The 16,937-nt window shown below is 36.5% G+C and overlaps 1 pseudogene; it reads left to right on the forward strand.

Annotated features, from left to right (window-relative positions):
* The first annotated feature begins 6,463 nt into the window (after positions 1 to 6,463).
* Positions 6,464 to 7,464, forward strand: LOC114535807 (annotated as a pseudogene).
* Positions 7,465 to 16,937: the final 9,473 nt, after the last annotated feature.

Raw genomic sequence — 16,937 nt, forward strand, 5'->3', positions numbered from 1 at the left:
CCAAGACCCTGACCCAGGCCTTAAACAAGACCCTGACAAAGGCCTTGACCAAGACCCGGACCAAGACCAAGACCAGCCTTGAACAAGACCCTGACCAAGAGAGTTTTGATGATATCAGAGAAAGTAATAATCATGATGCATTTGGTTAAGGTACATATCAATTATAATACACATATTAACTGAACATCGATAAACACTGAACATCGATAAACACTTTGGAGATGAACAGAGAACAAACCGAGTTGCCACAGCTGCACTTGTCTTTATGGCAAGGGGCATCACAGAAAACTGGAAGCAACCTCTTGGCAACGTCCTGGTTCATGAGGCTTGTCCAAGCAAAAATATTAAATCCAAGTTATTTGAAATGATTGATGAATTGACATCAATGGGCTTACTCGTTAAAAGCATTATATCTGACTTGGGTTCAAACTTCCAGAAGTTACTTTGCGAGTTGAATGTCACCCCTGAAACGCCTTGGTTTTTGCACGAGGGCAAGAAGATTATGTATTTTTTTGATCCGCCACATCTCATTAAGGCAATACCTAACAATTTAATGGAGTACGATTTTCACTTTGACCAGAAAACTGCATCTTGGGATGACATTGAAGTTGTTTATGAGCGAGATAGAGAACAAACTTTAGGCTGCTGTCCAAAACTAACAAAAAAGCATCTAAATCCAAACAGATTTTAGAAGATGAAGGTTAAGTCGGCAACCCAACAAATGAGTCAAACAGTAGCTGCCACCATCTGCATGTATGTATCACTTGCTGCACTCCCAGAGACTGCAGTTGGAACATCTGAACTGATAGCAAAAAACATGGATAACATTTTTGATTGTTTAAACAGTTCAAATCTGAGAAGTGCAAAGATCCACAAAAGGGCTATTTCCAAGGAATCATCACAACATGGATTCATTAATGTTAATGATATGATAAAATTCCTTAAATCAATTAAAGTCATCAACAGACAAACTCAAAAAGATGTCACCAAGCAGATCAGATGCCTCAAGGGACTACAAATGACACTAAATTGTGTAATGATCTTGTCAAAACATCTTAGTAAAGACCATGCCTTGCAGTTCCTGATGACCAGAAGACTAAATCAAGATCCATTGGAAAATTTTTTGGTTTAATCAGACAACAAGGTGAGAATTCTGATAACCCAACACCTCTACAGTTTACCAAGGCATTTCGCAAGTTGTTTGTTGACACGTTCTTAACTCCTCTGTCATCTGGTAATTGTGCTGAAGATTTTAACAGCTTTTTAATCGGATTATCACCAAGGAAAAAGAGAACTGGAAGAAATCATGTGTGGACTGCGTAGAACAAAGCTAGAAAACAAAGGTTATGTTAATATTATCTGGCTAATTTATTCAGTAACCTGGCAACCCTGGATTATACGTCTTTCTCCTAGCATGGCTTCATGATAATATCATAATAGTATTTGAGATGCTAATCAAGAAAGAATCTCATGTAAGAAACATTTAACTTTTACAAATCATTTGCATAAAAATGGATGTTGTGATTTGCGCCAATTCTAAGTTCTGAACACTATGGCATGCTATGCAAATATATTTCTGGAAAGTATAAAAATGGAAGGAAATGCCCATAAAAATAACTTTTAATGGTTTTTTAAAATCAAAGCTTACCTTATTTGCAAATTTGATACAAGCCAGATTCAGATTGGACAAACCGCATGTTTGTCATGGTGCTAATGCTTCCACTCAGCAAAAATAGCTTTCCTTTTACTGAGAGGGTATGTCTGTTCCAGTCTGTACTTCCTTTTTCTCTGTGGTGGGCCTGTAGTGGCGATCTGCGTAAGTTGCTGTTGGTTCTTAGTTAGCAGGTGATATTTATTTTGCTGCTTGAGTTGTAAAATTGATTTAAATTCATATTAAGTGGTGATTTTGTAGCATTTAGTTTTTGTAACTTATCTTATATAGTATTGGCCAGATACAGTAACATGTTGTTGTGTTTAAAAATATGCTACCAGTTTAGGTACAACCAGTCTTTGGTTTTGTTTTATTTGTTAAAATGAATGTATGCTAAATACAGACAGTACTGACAGTACATTAAAATTATTACTGTATGTATTTGATGTTTCATATTTTTTAATTAAGGTGTCTGTTTTGGCTAATAGGTATTTTTATTAAGATGCTGGTCTTTGGCAATTCAAATAATCATTGATAAATAATCATTGCATTGGGTCACCCCGATGCAGCCAAATAAAATTTACATATAGATGCCTTTAGAACACTTTTAATCTTCCCATTATTCATTTGTATTCAATGCATCAATAATCCAGCAGTGAAGACAATGATGATTGCTGTCATGATTCACAGTATTAATCATGGCAGCAATCACATCTTCATTACTAAGTTGCTTACCTACAGATTGGTACAGGTTGATAAAATTTGATAAATTAAACTGGAAAATTACACTAGGTCTGTAAAATATTTGCACTTTTTTACATAATTAAGATGTGCCTAGGTGTTTTGTAGCTCATCAATCTTGTGTACTATTAATTCCAGTGCTTGTATATAAAGGTCTAACCGCATTTCGTTTGATTCTTGCATTAGGTCCAGTCTTGCAAGTACATATGATTGAAGTACATCACCATAATCTACATTGGTTTCTTCAACTACAACATTATTATCACTGTTATCAAATGGGCTAGGGGCATCTGGATCATAGCCATACATTACCAGGTCAGTGGGATCTTCGTCTAATAGTCCTTGAGTCAGTGGATTGTGAGGGGATGACATACCATTCACCCACATTTGGTAAGGAGACCAGTTGTGTTCTGTACGCACCTTATGGTGATTAAATGCTTCTCTAAACTCATTAAGAGCAATGTTAATCCGAGGCAGAAAAATCAAGTGTAATGTGAAAAGGTGTATAATGTTGTTAGGATCAAGAACACCCATAGACTCCATGGCATAAAACAGGTAATAGTAGACATGACATACACAACAAAATACATCTCGCCACAATCTTTCAATGCGCTGATTGTGGGTTGATGTGCCAGCGATAAAATTGCCCCTTCCCTCACCTCTGGCCTCTATCATGGCATCACATACCAGGACATTCAATCCACCCTTATTCTTGATGGCCAAAGATTTCCATCCCCAGTCACTGCATTCAGAAATAATGTTAACACAGTTTCTGAGTAGTTATTTGCATTGCATTTCAAAAACATTTTCCTGGAATAACCATCTATACATCCATGGATGACCAGCTTCCATCGAATTAATGCATGATGACCATCTAGGTGCCACAAAGAATTTGGCCAAGGCACTTCATATCTTCTACGTGAAACACCAACACCCCAACGTAGCACCGTATTCTGAGGATCAACTCTAATCATGCTTTCCTGCATTCTTTGCCTTTGAATTCTAAGACCAATGGACTGTAAGTGCCCTGCCACATAGCTTTGTCCAAGGGCATTACCATGATTCGAAATGAACTCAGAAACCACTCTATCCAAATCTTCGTTAGATAAGTCATGGTATCCCGTCATGCTATCGAGCCCATACTCAACTACTCTTGTGTGTATTGTCCACCTCCACACCCCCAACATTTGTCCAATCTTAGTCCAACTCAATCCAACTTCTCTCAATTCTTCTAGCATTTCAGAGCGGATGAGAAAACTTGGTCTGCCAGGACATCTACTTTTCCCCCTTTCAACACGGTTTTCAGAACTATTGCTTGGTAGCCTCGTAGCATTTTGATGATTCACCAATGCTCAGGCCTCAGGGTCAATGGCAATACACCCACTTATTGCCCTAATTAAGTGTATGCATTGATTAATAACTTCTGGTGATAATTTTTGGTGAAAAAATAGTAATCATGTCATATGCACTTTAAGCTACTTCATCCATAGTAATATGACTACCATTTCTTTCCTTACATCAAAGCTGGTTGTAATATGTTTTCGTTGCTGATCGGGCTTCCCTCATTGCAGGCTATTCTTAGCCCAGAATCAGGCACCTCTTTTGCAATGTAATGTATTCCAATTTGTTTTGATTTTTTGTTTTCTTGGTTGTCATAGAGAATTGGTTCATCAGTTGATTGATAGCCAGGTTGTTGTGACTGCAGGAATCTTTCTAGGTGATTTTGCGCACCACTCTCGCCTGGAATGTCATTATTTTCATCAACAACAGCCAGGTCTTCTTCGCCATCAAATTTTTCGCATACCTCAATACGAGCTTCGGCCTCTGCAAGTTCTTCTTGGATCTTGAACTTTTCGTTTGTGAGTTAAATTTGATCCTTGACCCGTTTTTCTTTTTCTTTAATTGCTTGTAGCCTATGTGTGATAACTTCTAAAGCTTCGTTGTTCACTCAATTAGCTTCTTCTTTCTCTCGCACCACACACATTCTTGCCTTTAATGCCGCTGCACCCTCTTCTAATTCTTGCCGTCTTTGTCTATTAGAAGAGTCTATTAAAATTAAAAATAATAATCCTACTGATTTCTTCCCGCATTAGTCTGAAATCACACAACTTCTAATATGTAAATGATCGCAAACGTAACCAGTACAATGTTCGATAGTGTTTGACAAATAAAACAAACTAAAAAAAGGGTATTTACATTTGCGTGGTAGTCTGGCGTGAGTAGAGACAGTTACGCAGTGTGATTAAAAACACACTATGTAGTTGTCAAGTTGGGAGTTCCTAATTAATTTATCATTTAATTATAATTCAAAGTAACTAAATTTACTGAAATTTCTAACCTCATCTGCCTTCTTTTTGGGTCGCTTCTATAATAAAATAACGTCATAAAAATACATTGAGATGAATATACCATGAATTGAATATACCATGACTATACCAAGGTATTGTATCAATTGAAATTATAAGTACCTGTTGCTTTCGCTGGTGTGTTAGTTTATCCCCACAAAATATCTGAACTAATTTTGAATCGAAGGTAACATAGCCATGTCCTGGGATATTAAAACGTCTTTCAAAGAAAGACTTTAAGGTGCTGTGTTTGGTAATGTCATTAATGATAATGTTATTGTGGAAAGCCTGTTCTGCAGTTGTTGCATCGTTGCACCACAAGGAGTTTGTCCCTTGAAACTATGAATATATAAAAGAGAATTAAGAGTAAAACTTGTAAGCTGGACTTTATTGTCTAGTTTTACTGAAATTTTGGGCATTATTAACCTTTTACAAACATTAATAAACAGTAATATAAACATTTTACAAACAGTAATAATCTAACAAATTTTAAGAAACACAAATAATAAATTTGAATAAACAATATACATGTAATACATACATCAATTATAGATGGTACTGTCGGTAGAGGGACATGCATTATTGATGAGTTTTCTCCTGAAATTAAAGTGATAAGATATGATTTGTATATACTGCATAATACAGGCTATTCTGCATTGTATATGCAAATTAAATATCAGTCTAGTGATGGCATAAAATATTATACTAGAAATACATGCATGCAGCAACCCCTCGCTATTTCAAACCAAGTACACAATTTCCTGAGTTAACCTGACCTAAACTTATATTATGAAATGACACAAAACTCAAATCAGTCTTAAAGTTTCCATCATTCAATACAAAAATAATCACAAAGCTAGTGTAAACATTGCCCGTTCAATTTTGCTGCATTATACCATGCCAGCAATTAAGTAACGGTTTAAAATCGAAGTTTCAAACGATTAAAATTACAGTACAAAATCTTCACAGACAAAGAAAAAACTTCAAATGTTATTTTATTCTGTAATTGCAGTCAACGCCAGCGGCTAAAAGTTTCAGTATACTTTATAAATATAGTGTGTATTTTTGATACCAAAATTCAAATTACACTTTCAAAAACACTTTTTGAAGTTAAAGCAAAGGTGTAATAGCCCTTCACAGGTTTATGCGTTTGCAGAAAAAGCTGAAAATTTAACAAATGAACGGCATACAAAGCTGAAAAGTATACAAATACGGCTCATTCTTACCGCGAAACAAGTATGATATAAACAAAGTAAAAACGTATCCTTTGTCTTTGAAAACATTTATAAGCTTGCAGATTATGAATTATTCCTCTTACACGGCTTTGCTTTGACTGTATCCAGTTCATCTTTGCTATCTGTCATGCTTCATATATCTTGTTTCTTCTCGTTTTAATTTCTTTGCACAAAGTTTATGAAACGCTTTTACAAAAATGTTTACGAAATGACAGTTAAATTGCTGACGTTCTCATTGAATTACAAACTTCCTGTCTTAGCCAATCAGAACGTTCGTTGATTACCAGTCTACACTCGTTCGCATTTCACGCGTGCGCACAAGTACCATGACCATTGAACGTCCACGGTCCATGGTCCACGACATAGAATTTGAGCAACTTTGGATTCCGCTATGTTCTGTCACAATACCCGGGTGTAATAAATCTCCCAGCGGAATTAGTACCCTCGCACGGCGCTTCGCGCCGCCGGCTCGGGGACAAAGAACAAAATAGATGGATACCAGAAGAGGCAATTTACATTATACAAAATAATTTTTGTAATTTCATTTCATACATACCATTCTGAATTACTGCTGCTGGCGGTAAAGTTAAAAATGACAGAAATGGCGGGACATCAAGATAATTCAGATATGACGCTGCAATTATATTAAATATTATATTAAATCTAATCAAACAAAACCAAAGACGTTGACTTTTACTCTGTTTGAGTATGAATTGCTTTCTAACCAACAGAAAAAATCTAACGATTTGTTTCCTGGTTATGATATTAAGTGTAATGAGGAGAAGTACTACAATCCTTTGAGGCCTTCGTACTTGCCGTAGGCTGGGACAAAATACCCGTTGGTGGGGAAAAGTATGGGAAACCTATACCGACTCTAGATTCAAGAAAACCTTCAGAGTATCTTGCCTGACATTTATGTATTTTAAACCGAATTAAACCCTATATACAATGCAGGACAATTACTGAAGACCCAATTGCTCCTGAGCTAAAGCTAGGTATATGCCTGTATCGATTGGGAAGAGGCGACTACCACTATACAATTGCTGAAATGGTGGGAATTGGCGTTTCCACTGTATGTTCCTTTGTCAAAGAGGTATGTCAGATTCTCATAGGACATTTATGCAATATCCAGCCATATGCCAAAATCGCTGGAGGAATTTAAAAAGAAGATTTTGGACATGGAAGAGTTGTGGGAGTTCCCCTGTTGTTGGGTGCCTTTGATGGTTGCCACCCATAGAGTGTCCACCTGGCATCCAAAGAATACCACAATTTTAAAAACTTCTATTCAATCGTTCTTATGGCCCTGGTCAATTTTCATTATAGATTTGTTTGGGGAAGTTGCAGATTCCCTATTAATTCTCAGGATTCGATATTTCTTCAGTCCACGGATCTCTGGTCATCAATCCAAGAAGGCTGTATTCTTGAAGTAGGAAAAATAAATATTCTGCCACTGATTTTGGCGGATTCTGCTTTCCCTCTTCGTCTAATGTGATTTCTGATGTAAATAATCATTCGTTTTTCCAAGGAATGGTAGTTGCTTGCCTTAACATTAATAGTCTTGTAGCCCACATTGATTAACTCCAAATAACTTTAAGTTGTTCAAAAATTGGCATTTTATGTATTAATGAGTCCAAACTTGACAATAGCATTGCTGATCATGAGGTCTGTATACCCTGTTACGTTATTGTTAGAAGAGATCGAAGTGTCAATGGAAGATATGGGGTGGGGTATGTATTTATGTTCGATCCAATTTAGACCATGGGACATTTGCTTCTATGTTAAAAGTTTGTGATCCCCCGAGTGGCAGAGGTCATAAATGTTTTTTAATGTTAAGCTGAAGTCACAGAAAGTCTGTTATCAAATAGGCAATACGGTTTTCGTGCCAGGCGATCAACTGAAATGGCAGTCATACATTTTACTGATAAAATCCGTCAAGAAATGGACAAAGGCAAACTAACTGGGGCAGTTTTTGTAGACCTCCAGAAGGCGTTCGATACTGTTAGTCATAATAGCCTTGTAAATAAATTGCCTGGTTATGGAATCACCAATATGGAGTTAGAATGGTTTAAGGATTATTTGTTTAACTGCCATCAATCTGTAGTGTTTGAAAGTCACTACTCGAAATATTTACCTGTTAAATGTGGCGTCTCCCAGGGCTCACTGTTGGGGCCTTTGCTGTTTTTAATACATTTCAACGATGTTGAAGACTGCATTAGAAATTCTGAGATAATTATGTATGCGACAATGCAGTTATCTTCCTCGCTGACAAGGATATTAATCTTATTAATACAAAATTATTTGAAGATATGTCTAACCTCTCTCGATATCTTGACAACAATGAACTTCTTATTAATCTGAAGAAGGGGAAAACTGAAGCCATGCTGTTTGGCACCAGGAAACACCTCTCAGTGCTTAAGGACCAGGAACTTTGCGTATATTACAAGGAATTGGTTATCAACAATACAAACTTTTACAAGTACCTGGGAGTAATTTTAGATCCATCGCTAACCCTGCAAGATCATTTTGATAAGTCCTATCGCAAGGCTTCTGGTAGACTACGTCTTTTGTCGCGTATCAGAAAAGCTGTTGACAATTTTACTGCCGAGACTATATACTGTTCGATAATTATACCTGTGTTAACTTACTGCGGAACTTCTAATATTGATTTACGCAACACGTCCAAAGACAAGTTACTAGGCCTTTCATCTAGAGCTACAGCTATCATCGCTGAACCACACAAACTGTTTCGAACACCCTCCGATTGCCAGATATTCATGATCTTATCAAACAACATGCTTGTATCCTTGTTTTTAAGTCTCTTAATGAATTCTTGCACGAACCTTTTAACAGTTATTTTTCGTTAGTAAATCATGAGTATAATACTAGAAATAATAATTGTGTTATTGGACTGCCCAAATTAAAACTAGAAGTAGCTAGAAAAGGATTTTACCATATGGGAGCTGTGGTATATAATAGCCTCCCAATCGAAATACGATGTCTACACAGTTTAGACACATTTAAAAGTAAAGTAGCTGAACATTTCTTATTGTCCTGAATTAAAAACTATTTTAACTTCAAACATTTTTAAATATAGTATACTTTTTAGTCTTTTAATAACTTAATATAGTATTCTTATTCATTTATCAAGCAGGACTTTTAGTGATAGCAGTATATATGTAAATACTGATAAGATTATCCTGGGTAAAGATTATTAAATACGAAATACGAAAATACGAGGAGGGTGCATACCCCTGTACCCCTCAAATATATCCATCCCTGTATCTACAGATCTCTAGATAAACAAATATATACAAATTATTGTTATACCTTCCAGACTTGGACCACTGTCTCAGATGTTTCTGGTCTGATTACTCCAAGCAGCTTATCTGGCAAAGCTTGAAGTAATAATACCTTGTCAGACCCCATCAAACTCGTAAAGTCATTAAGTCTTCTCCACTTGCCATCTGTGTCCATCTTTTTCCACACGCTGAATGATACTCCACAACTTCAAATACATTTCACAAGACTCTGCAAATGGCTATCTGGTCTGTGATGGGGAGTTATCAAAATTTTCTCTCCTATCCCATTCACTTGCATCATGTACCAGGTTTTTAGTTAATCTGTATGAAGAATAATAGTAATAACATTTCATTCTTTGAGCTAAATTTATATAAGTCCAGGAAACTCTACCAACAATCATTAATGAAACATGCTAATACTAATTAGCACATTAACGGACCTGTAACATGCAATATTAAATAAAGTTCATCCAATACAACATTCTCAAGCTCAATATCAATATCAATGAGTGGTTGGTGATGGCAAGAAAATGTATTGCTACTTGCCCACTCCTTTATCTTGCTTATAGTTCTAGCCAAATCTTGCCAGTAGGCTTTTGGCTTAGACATATTATATCTAATGTTTGAAAATTATCAAAGCTATTAACATAGATAAGATTACTCATGCCAACATAAGAAAATTGGGACACCTGCATTTGCATCACTGTTTAGGTTTGCCTACACGTAAAAAGTTTTGTATATGTGTAGACAAATATGTATTATCCTACAGTTATGCAGAATGAAAACCCTATATCTTGCCAACATGTATGTTTACTTCACTTTCTTTTGTGCACTTATTCTGGTTGCACTGCTCACCTTTTCTGAATTCCTAAAGCTCTTAGAAAAGTTGACAAATGTCATATTCAGGAGCGAATAAGTTGAATATTTCATACAAACCTACCTTTGCAATTTATCAATGAGACACCAGATGTAAGCATAGTCTGATGTTGCTGGTTTCATTCCCAGTATCAGAAGCAGAAACTTAAGAAGCAAAAAATAAAACAATTGTGTATAAAAAACAAAGGTTGAATTATTCTCCTTAAAATGCTGACTTCTGTACCTACATCTAGTACCTTGTAATCTTCTCCAAGATAAACTTCTACAGGAGTATTTGTGCCATTCACAGTTACTGTCTTGTTTTTAATTGAACAGTTGACTTGCCTAAATATCTTTGAGCAAGAACTCTCTAGCAATTCATAAGACTTTTGTCCTTGGCCTATCATTAAATACTACAAATACATATGAAGTTATACAATGGCAGAGTGCTGAAAAATGTGAGGCAACACCAAAGAATTAGGTATTCAAATGTCTTCAAATCTTGGAAATTATTTCTCATGGTCAACAGCCATAGTAAATTTTCATATTTCTGCACATTCTATAAATTTTATATTTATAAGTGGGGTTGGGGGGGATTTGGTACAATTATACCTTTTGATGAAATGATATCTTTTTGATTGTTCAGTACTGCAAATGAGAATACCAAAAAGTTTGTTAGCCTGGACATCTTAGCCCCATCACCAGACAACTTGATGTGTAATTTCAGGTTTGGATCAGCAATATCAATGATATTTTGATCTGATTTTGGTATGCCTGGTAATCGCATGGTAATCAGCCTGCTGCTACCTTGGATAACTGATTCCGAGCTGTGCCCCTTGTGCTGTTCCTGGTGTTCAAACAATTTGACAGCTTATTCAAATTATCCTAAGCCTAACAATCCTATCTATCAAGCGGAGGCGGTGTCTGCCATGGAGAGATGTATCAGTGACTTGAGGAATTGGATGTACCAGGACAAGTTAAAGACAAACGATGATAAAACTGAATTTCTCATTATTGGATCTAGACAACAACTTTTAAAAGTTAACCCTTGTACGATTCGTGTTGGCTTTACAGACATCAAGCCTGTTTCTGAAGTGCGTAGTCTGGGCTCTTGGTTCAATTCGAATTTTATATGTCTACCCATATTTCTAAGTCGTGTGGCGCAGCATTTTACTGGCTACATAATATTAAGCGCATCAGTAGATTCGTAGCAAGAGAAAAGTTGGAAATGGTTTTGCATGCTTTTGTTACAAGTAGAATTGACTACTGCAATGGTCTGCTCTATGGATTACTAGACTGTGAAATTGGTAAATTGCAGAGAGTGCAGAACGCTGCTGCAAGGCTTTTAAAGTCTGCTAGCAAGTACAATCATATTACGCCCATTCTAAAGGAATTACACTGGTTTCCAGTTAGGTTTAGAATCCATTTTAAGATATTACTTCTAACTTTTAAAGCTCTTAACGGTATGGCGCCAGACTATATTAAGGAGCTCATTAATGGAACATGTACGTTACTCGTTACGCTCCAATTCAGGTATTATTATTTCCCACCCAGTGGGGAAGATGTGCAAATCGTTCAGTGATAAATCTTTCAGTGTAGCTGCGCAAACTCTCTGCAATGCACTTCCTGCAAGCCTTCGTAACATTAGTTCTCTGTCTACTTTTAAATCTTCCTTGAAAACATATCTTTTTAAGTTGGCTTTTAATCTATAGATATAATTAACTGCTTTATAATAATATTGATTATGAGTATTTATCAGATTTTTTAATTCTGCTGATCTGGTTCACTTAGATCCTTATATGATTTTCTGACATTTGTAGAATAGGACAGGGTATGATTTTCACCATGCGCATCCTTGAAAATGGCAGATTGTAAATCTAACTCAAATGTTTTGGAAAACCAAAAGGCCTTCTCTACATTTGTCTTGAGCTCTGTTATCTTCTAGAGTGTCATACTACTCCTGTAAGACACCATTCTCCTTTTGGAGGTCTTCATTTCTGGAATTTTTCTCATTTAGCTCTGCAGTTACCTCTGAGAGCATCACCAACTCCTGTATCTGTATGGATATACTCAATTCTTTTTTGGGAAACCTGTCAGTAAGCTGCTCCATTCTTCCCGACAAATTTTGCCTTGAAATCACTTGTAACAACCCCAAGACGCTCCTCAACACGTTGGCAATTGTTTTTTACTTTAAATCCAGTTGTTCCACATACAGAAATGTGTTGAGAATCTGAATAAAGCTGCATGGAATTTCCTTTGCCAAGGCAGCCATTCGAGCGCTACCCAAAAGACGAACACACTTGTAGGGTAAGTGAGCTGTGACGATTATTTTCTTGTCAGAAACGCCTTGGTGACAGATATATTTGAGGCAGTGATCAGTGTCTCCTCGAATACAGTTCTTAAATCGCTCAAAGCTGAGAAGTTTTAGTATTTCCTTTGGCAAACCATCCGACATTTTCGACTTTTCGCGCTCGCATGCAAGCGTGTCAACACCTTGTACTGCCCCTGGGCAGTTGCTGACCAATAGTCGTGGACGCTACTTCAAAATTCCTTATTTACATTATACTATTCAATTGTTTATCCTTACATTGAATATTGTAATGTTGTTTGGGCTTTGACTTACTGACATAATCTTCAACGCATAAACCTATTGCAAAAACGTGTAATTAGAATTTTAAACAAATGTAAATTTGATGCACACACTGATCATTTATTCAGGAAATGTTCCATTTTAAAAGTCCATGATATTTTTTAGCTACAAACGGGCAAACTTATGTATTCTCAGCAGAATGGTTTTTTGCCTGAAAAATTTCTTGACATTGTTCCAACAAAATAATCAAATTCATTCCTATCATACAAGGAATGCAACGGCCATTAGAATACCGCTGTGTAGAAATAACATTTGACAATTTTCAATAAGATTTCAGGGACCTAAACTTTTTAACTCGTTACCCATCGATATATCTACCGCAACTTCGCTTTCCTCTTTTAAGTTTAAGCTTAAAAAATACTTGATTATTGGTTACTAATATTATCTAATGTGTGTTGGTGTTTTGTGTTATGAGATGTGTTTTGTGTACGTGTTGAGTGTTTTGTGTTGCGAGACTTTAGTATGTGCGCAATTAAAGAATGTTTCTATTTACTATTTTATTACTTATTATTTATTATTTTATTATTTCAAAACTTCATGTACATGAATAACAACGACACATACATAGGCAGGTGACAACAGGGCTATAACACCCTAGCTAAGGCCACCCACCTCTATTTAAAAACGAAAACAGACAGAAGGACAGACGGACGGACAGAAAGACAAACGGACGGACATGATCTAATACTAATCATGATCTAACAACAAGATGAGTCAAGTGACGGTTGGAAGAAGTTTCTGATGGTGTTGCAACGTAGACATATCGATCGCCAGGTTGAATTGATGTCAATGTCGTAGATATTTCAAAGAGCGGAGGTGTATGTAGTTTTAAGGATTGCTTTAAAAGTGTTATATACAGGAATTTCTTTTAGAGGTGTAGGTAAAGTGTTCCAGAGTCTTGAAGTGTGAACAAAGTAGCTAGTTTGAAAGCAAGCTTATTCTATTTATCATTCGTTAATTTTTAATATGTTTGCACCATATTAGTTAATTATTTTTGTTAGCTATCTAATATTCCCCTGTAAACATTAAGGGAGCTTGAATTTATATAAGCCTTATAGTTTCTTTTGAAGCTTCCTTGCCACTATGATTTATCTATCTAATATGTTTTTTTTGGAATCTTTTGTAAATAATCCTGTAATGGTGGTAAATTAAATGATTAAATGATTAAGTCGTAACAACAAATCTGCTATGCTTTGAAACCTTGTTCACCCACACCATTTGATGGCTTGGCATGATAGAGAGGCTTATTTGTGACTGGTGGCAATTGACCTGAATCACCAGTTAAAATCAATGATTTTCCACCAAAAACTTTCTCATTATAGCCAGTGCTTGTTTGCAACGCTTATCTATACAGCCAAATGTAACTTAGCCAAGCATGGAGTACTCGTCAATGATGATGTATTCAATGTTATTTACATTCTCTAGTAATCTACACAAGCTTTGTCCTGTTAGATCTTTATTACTTCTTGATCCTATAGGTAGGTAACTTTAACAAGAAATGCACAGTCACACCGTGAATGTTATAAGCTGTTTACCAGTGGTAGCACTAAAGGCATATTTATTTTGCAAAAGACTCCGAAGAGCATTATTGAAGTAACTTTTACCTGTACCTGCTAGAATGACCTGAATGACCGATGGAAACATGGTCCAGAGTTTCTTAGTTCCCCGGAAGAATTGCCACAGAAAACAGCTGTTTCCGAAGAAGAGCTTGTTGAGGTGAATACGGAGCGGTGTAAAGCAGAGCTCGTCTGCAAGTTAACATTGTCGAAAGCCGAAGAAGAGATGAATATTAAGAAGTTTTCAAGTTGGAGACGTTTGATAAGAGTTACTGCCCGAATGAAACGACTGGGTCGAGAAGCGCAAGAAAAAGGGGGAGAAACAAATGACGTACAAAGTTTGAACATGGCAAGCTCGTTGGCCACCCAGGAGCTGCATGAAGCTGAGGTATTTTGGATCAGAGAAGCGCAAAAATGCCTAAATAATCATTTAGCAAAAGGAGAGTTCAAGTCTCTTAGCCCATTCCAAGATGAGGACGATGTGATCAGAGTTGGTGGACGAGTATATGAAGCAATCGTTACCTTTGAGTGTAAGCATCCAGCTTTATTACCCCACAATCATTGGATTTCCTACTTGATCACCTGCAAAGCACACAAGTTTGGCCACAACAGAGTGGCAACGATAACCGTGAAAACACAAGGAAAGTATTGGATCCTAAAAGTGCATGATCTCGCCAAATCGATCAAGTATTGTTGCGTATTCTGTCGAGAAATGGAACACAAAGTTGAGTCGCAGATTATGGCTGACCTTCCACAGTTACGTCTTGCACCCTGTACACCCCCATTCCACACGGCATGCGACTACTTTGGACCATTGATTGTTAAGATCAGTCACAATAAAACAGCAAAACACTATAGAGTTGTCTTCACCTGCCTCAACACGAGAGCAGCTCATCTGGAACTCGCTGTGGATTGTTCAACAATGGAGTTCTTACAATTCCTCAGTAGATTCATGTCAATCAGAGGTCAGCCAGCAGTCATGAGTGACAATGGAACCCAATTTGTCGGAGTTATCATCCCAAAGGCCCCACACCAGAATGAAAGCGCTGAAGCTATGGGGAAGACATGCAAAAGGGCGTTAAAGAAAGTGATTGGAGATCAAACATTGACCCCCTTCGAACTGTATACGTATTTGCTAGAGTGTGCAAACTTTGTAAACCAACGGCCTATCTGCAGAGTGCCAAACGATCCTGATGGATCCTATCTGTGTCCATATGATGTACTGCTTGGGCGAGCAACCTCTGAAGTGCCTCAAGGTCTGTTCAAAGCAACCAGGAATCCTCGAGACGAGTGGAGTTCGTCCAAAGGTTGGTCGATTCCTTTTGGAAACGTTAAACTTGGGATGTATTTCTGACGCTGGTTTTACAAAAGAGACGACAGACTGAAAGACGACGTAGAAGAAAATGCTGTACGAGGAAAATGGAAGCTGGGTAGAGTCATTGAAGTATATCCTAGACAAGACGATCAGGTAAGGAACGTGAAGTTAAAAACATCTGCAGCCGAGTATACCAGGCCGGTAACGAAAATTGCTTTGTTGTATCCGGCAGAAGGATACACTGAAGAACAACAATGACCACATCCTTTGGAGGTAGGGAGGGTGTTTCAATGAACGAGCAGTGAACACTGATTCATTAACGTTTATATATATTAAACATTTATAATTATCAGCCAATAAGGACTGTGTAATATATTAATAGACATTTTAGTCATATGACACTGTTATAGGCATGCACGTGTGAATAAGCGCCAGGATAGTATAGTCAGGTGTGGACATGCGTTTATGAAAGGATTAAATCTGTTTTACTGTGAAATTGGGAACTAACTTTGAAATTGGGAAATTGCTAACCAGAATCAGGAGGTTATTTATATGGAAAATTTATACGGAAACAGTTTAAGCCCTGGATATTGCCACAGAAGTGAGTAATCTAGATCTAACATGTAATAATTACATATTCATAGTCTAGGCGCATTTATACTTTATAAATAACTGGGTTTTAAATTTAGTCTTTATAGAATATTTTTCTTACTTTAAATCGAATTGTTTTATTTGTAAATAAAATATTAATACGATACACAATATCCAGTATGTGCGATTTATCAACTTACGGAACCAATTTGTTTAATTTTTGTATTTAGTTCCGAAATTACCATTGTAGAGTACTCAAACTTCTGCCTAAGGATTAATGTTTTTGGTTTTTAGCATGTCTTTTTTATTATTTACGCTTGTTATATAATTGCACGACAGCTCTAAATTACATTCATCGGCTTTCCTAGATTTGCATACTTGAAGATTTGCATACAACTTCATTAATTCTATTATTTAATTTCTTCTCCATCACAGATATTCAGCCCAATATTGCTGTAGAATTTTGCTATATAACTTGTATCAAACAAATTATTTACTCCTGATAGATGCTGCTTAGGACTTTCGGCCAGGTAGATAGATAGATAGATTTAATTACGATAACACATGGCAGCCTATAAGGCTGAATTTCGTGCTAGGTCTGAAACTTTGTCAAATAAACACTCAGAATGTTGATTGTTTCGGATACTCTCCACTGTATGAAATATTATACTGTATTTATTAATTCTGTAATTCATTTAC

This window comes from Dendronephthya gigantea, unplaced genomic scaffold, assembly GCF_004324835.1.
Source record: "Dendronephthya gigantea isolate DGI-Jeju-01 unplaced genomic scaffold, DenGig_1.0 000125F, whole genome shotgun sequence".
In the NCBI taxonomy this organism is placed as follows: domain Eukaryota; kingdom Metazoa; phylum Cnidaria; class Anthozoa; order Malacalcyonacea; family Nephtheidae; genus Dendronephthya; species Dendronephthya gigantea.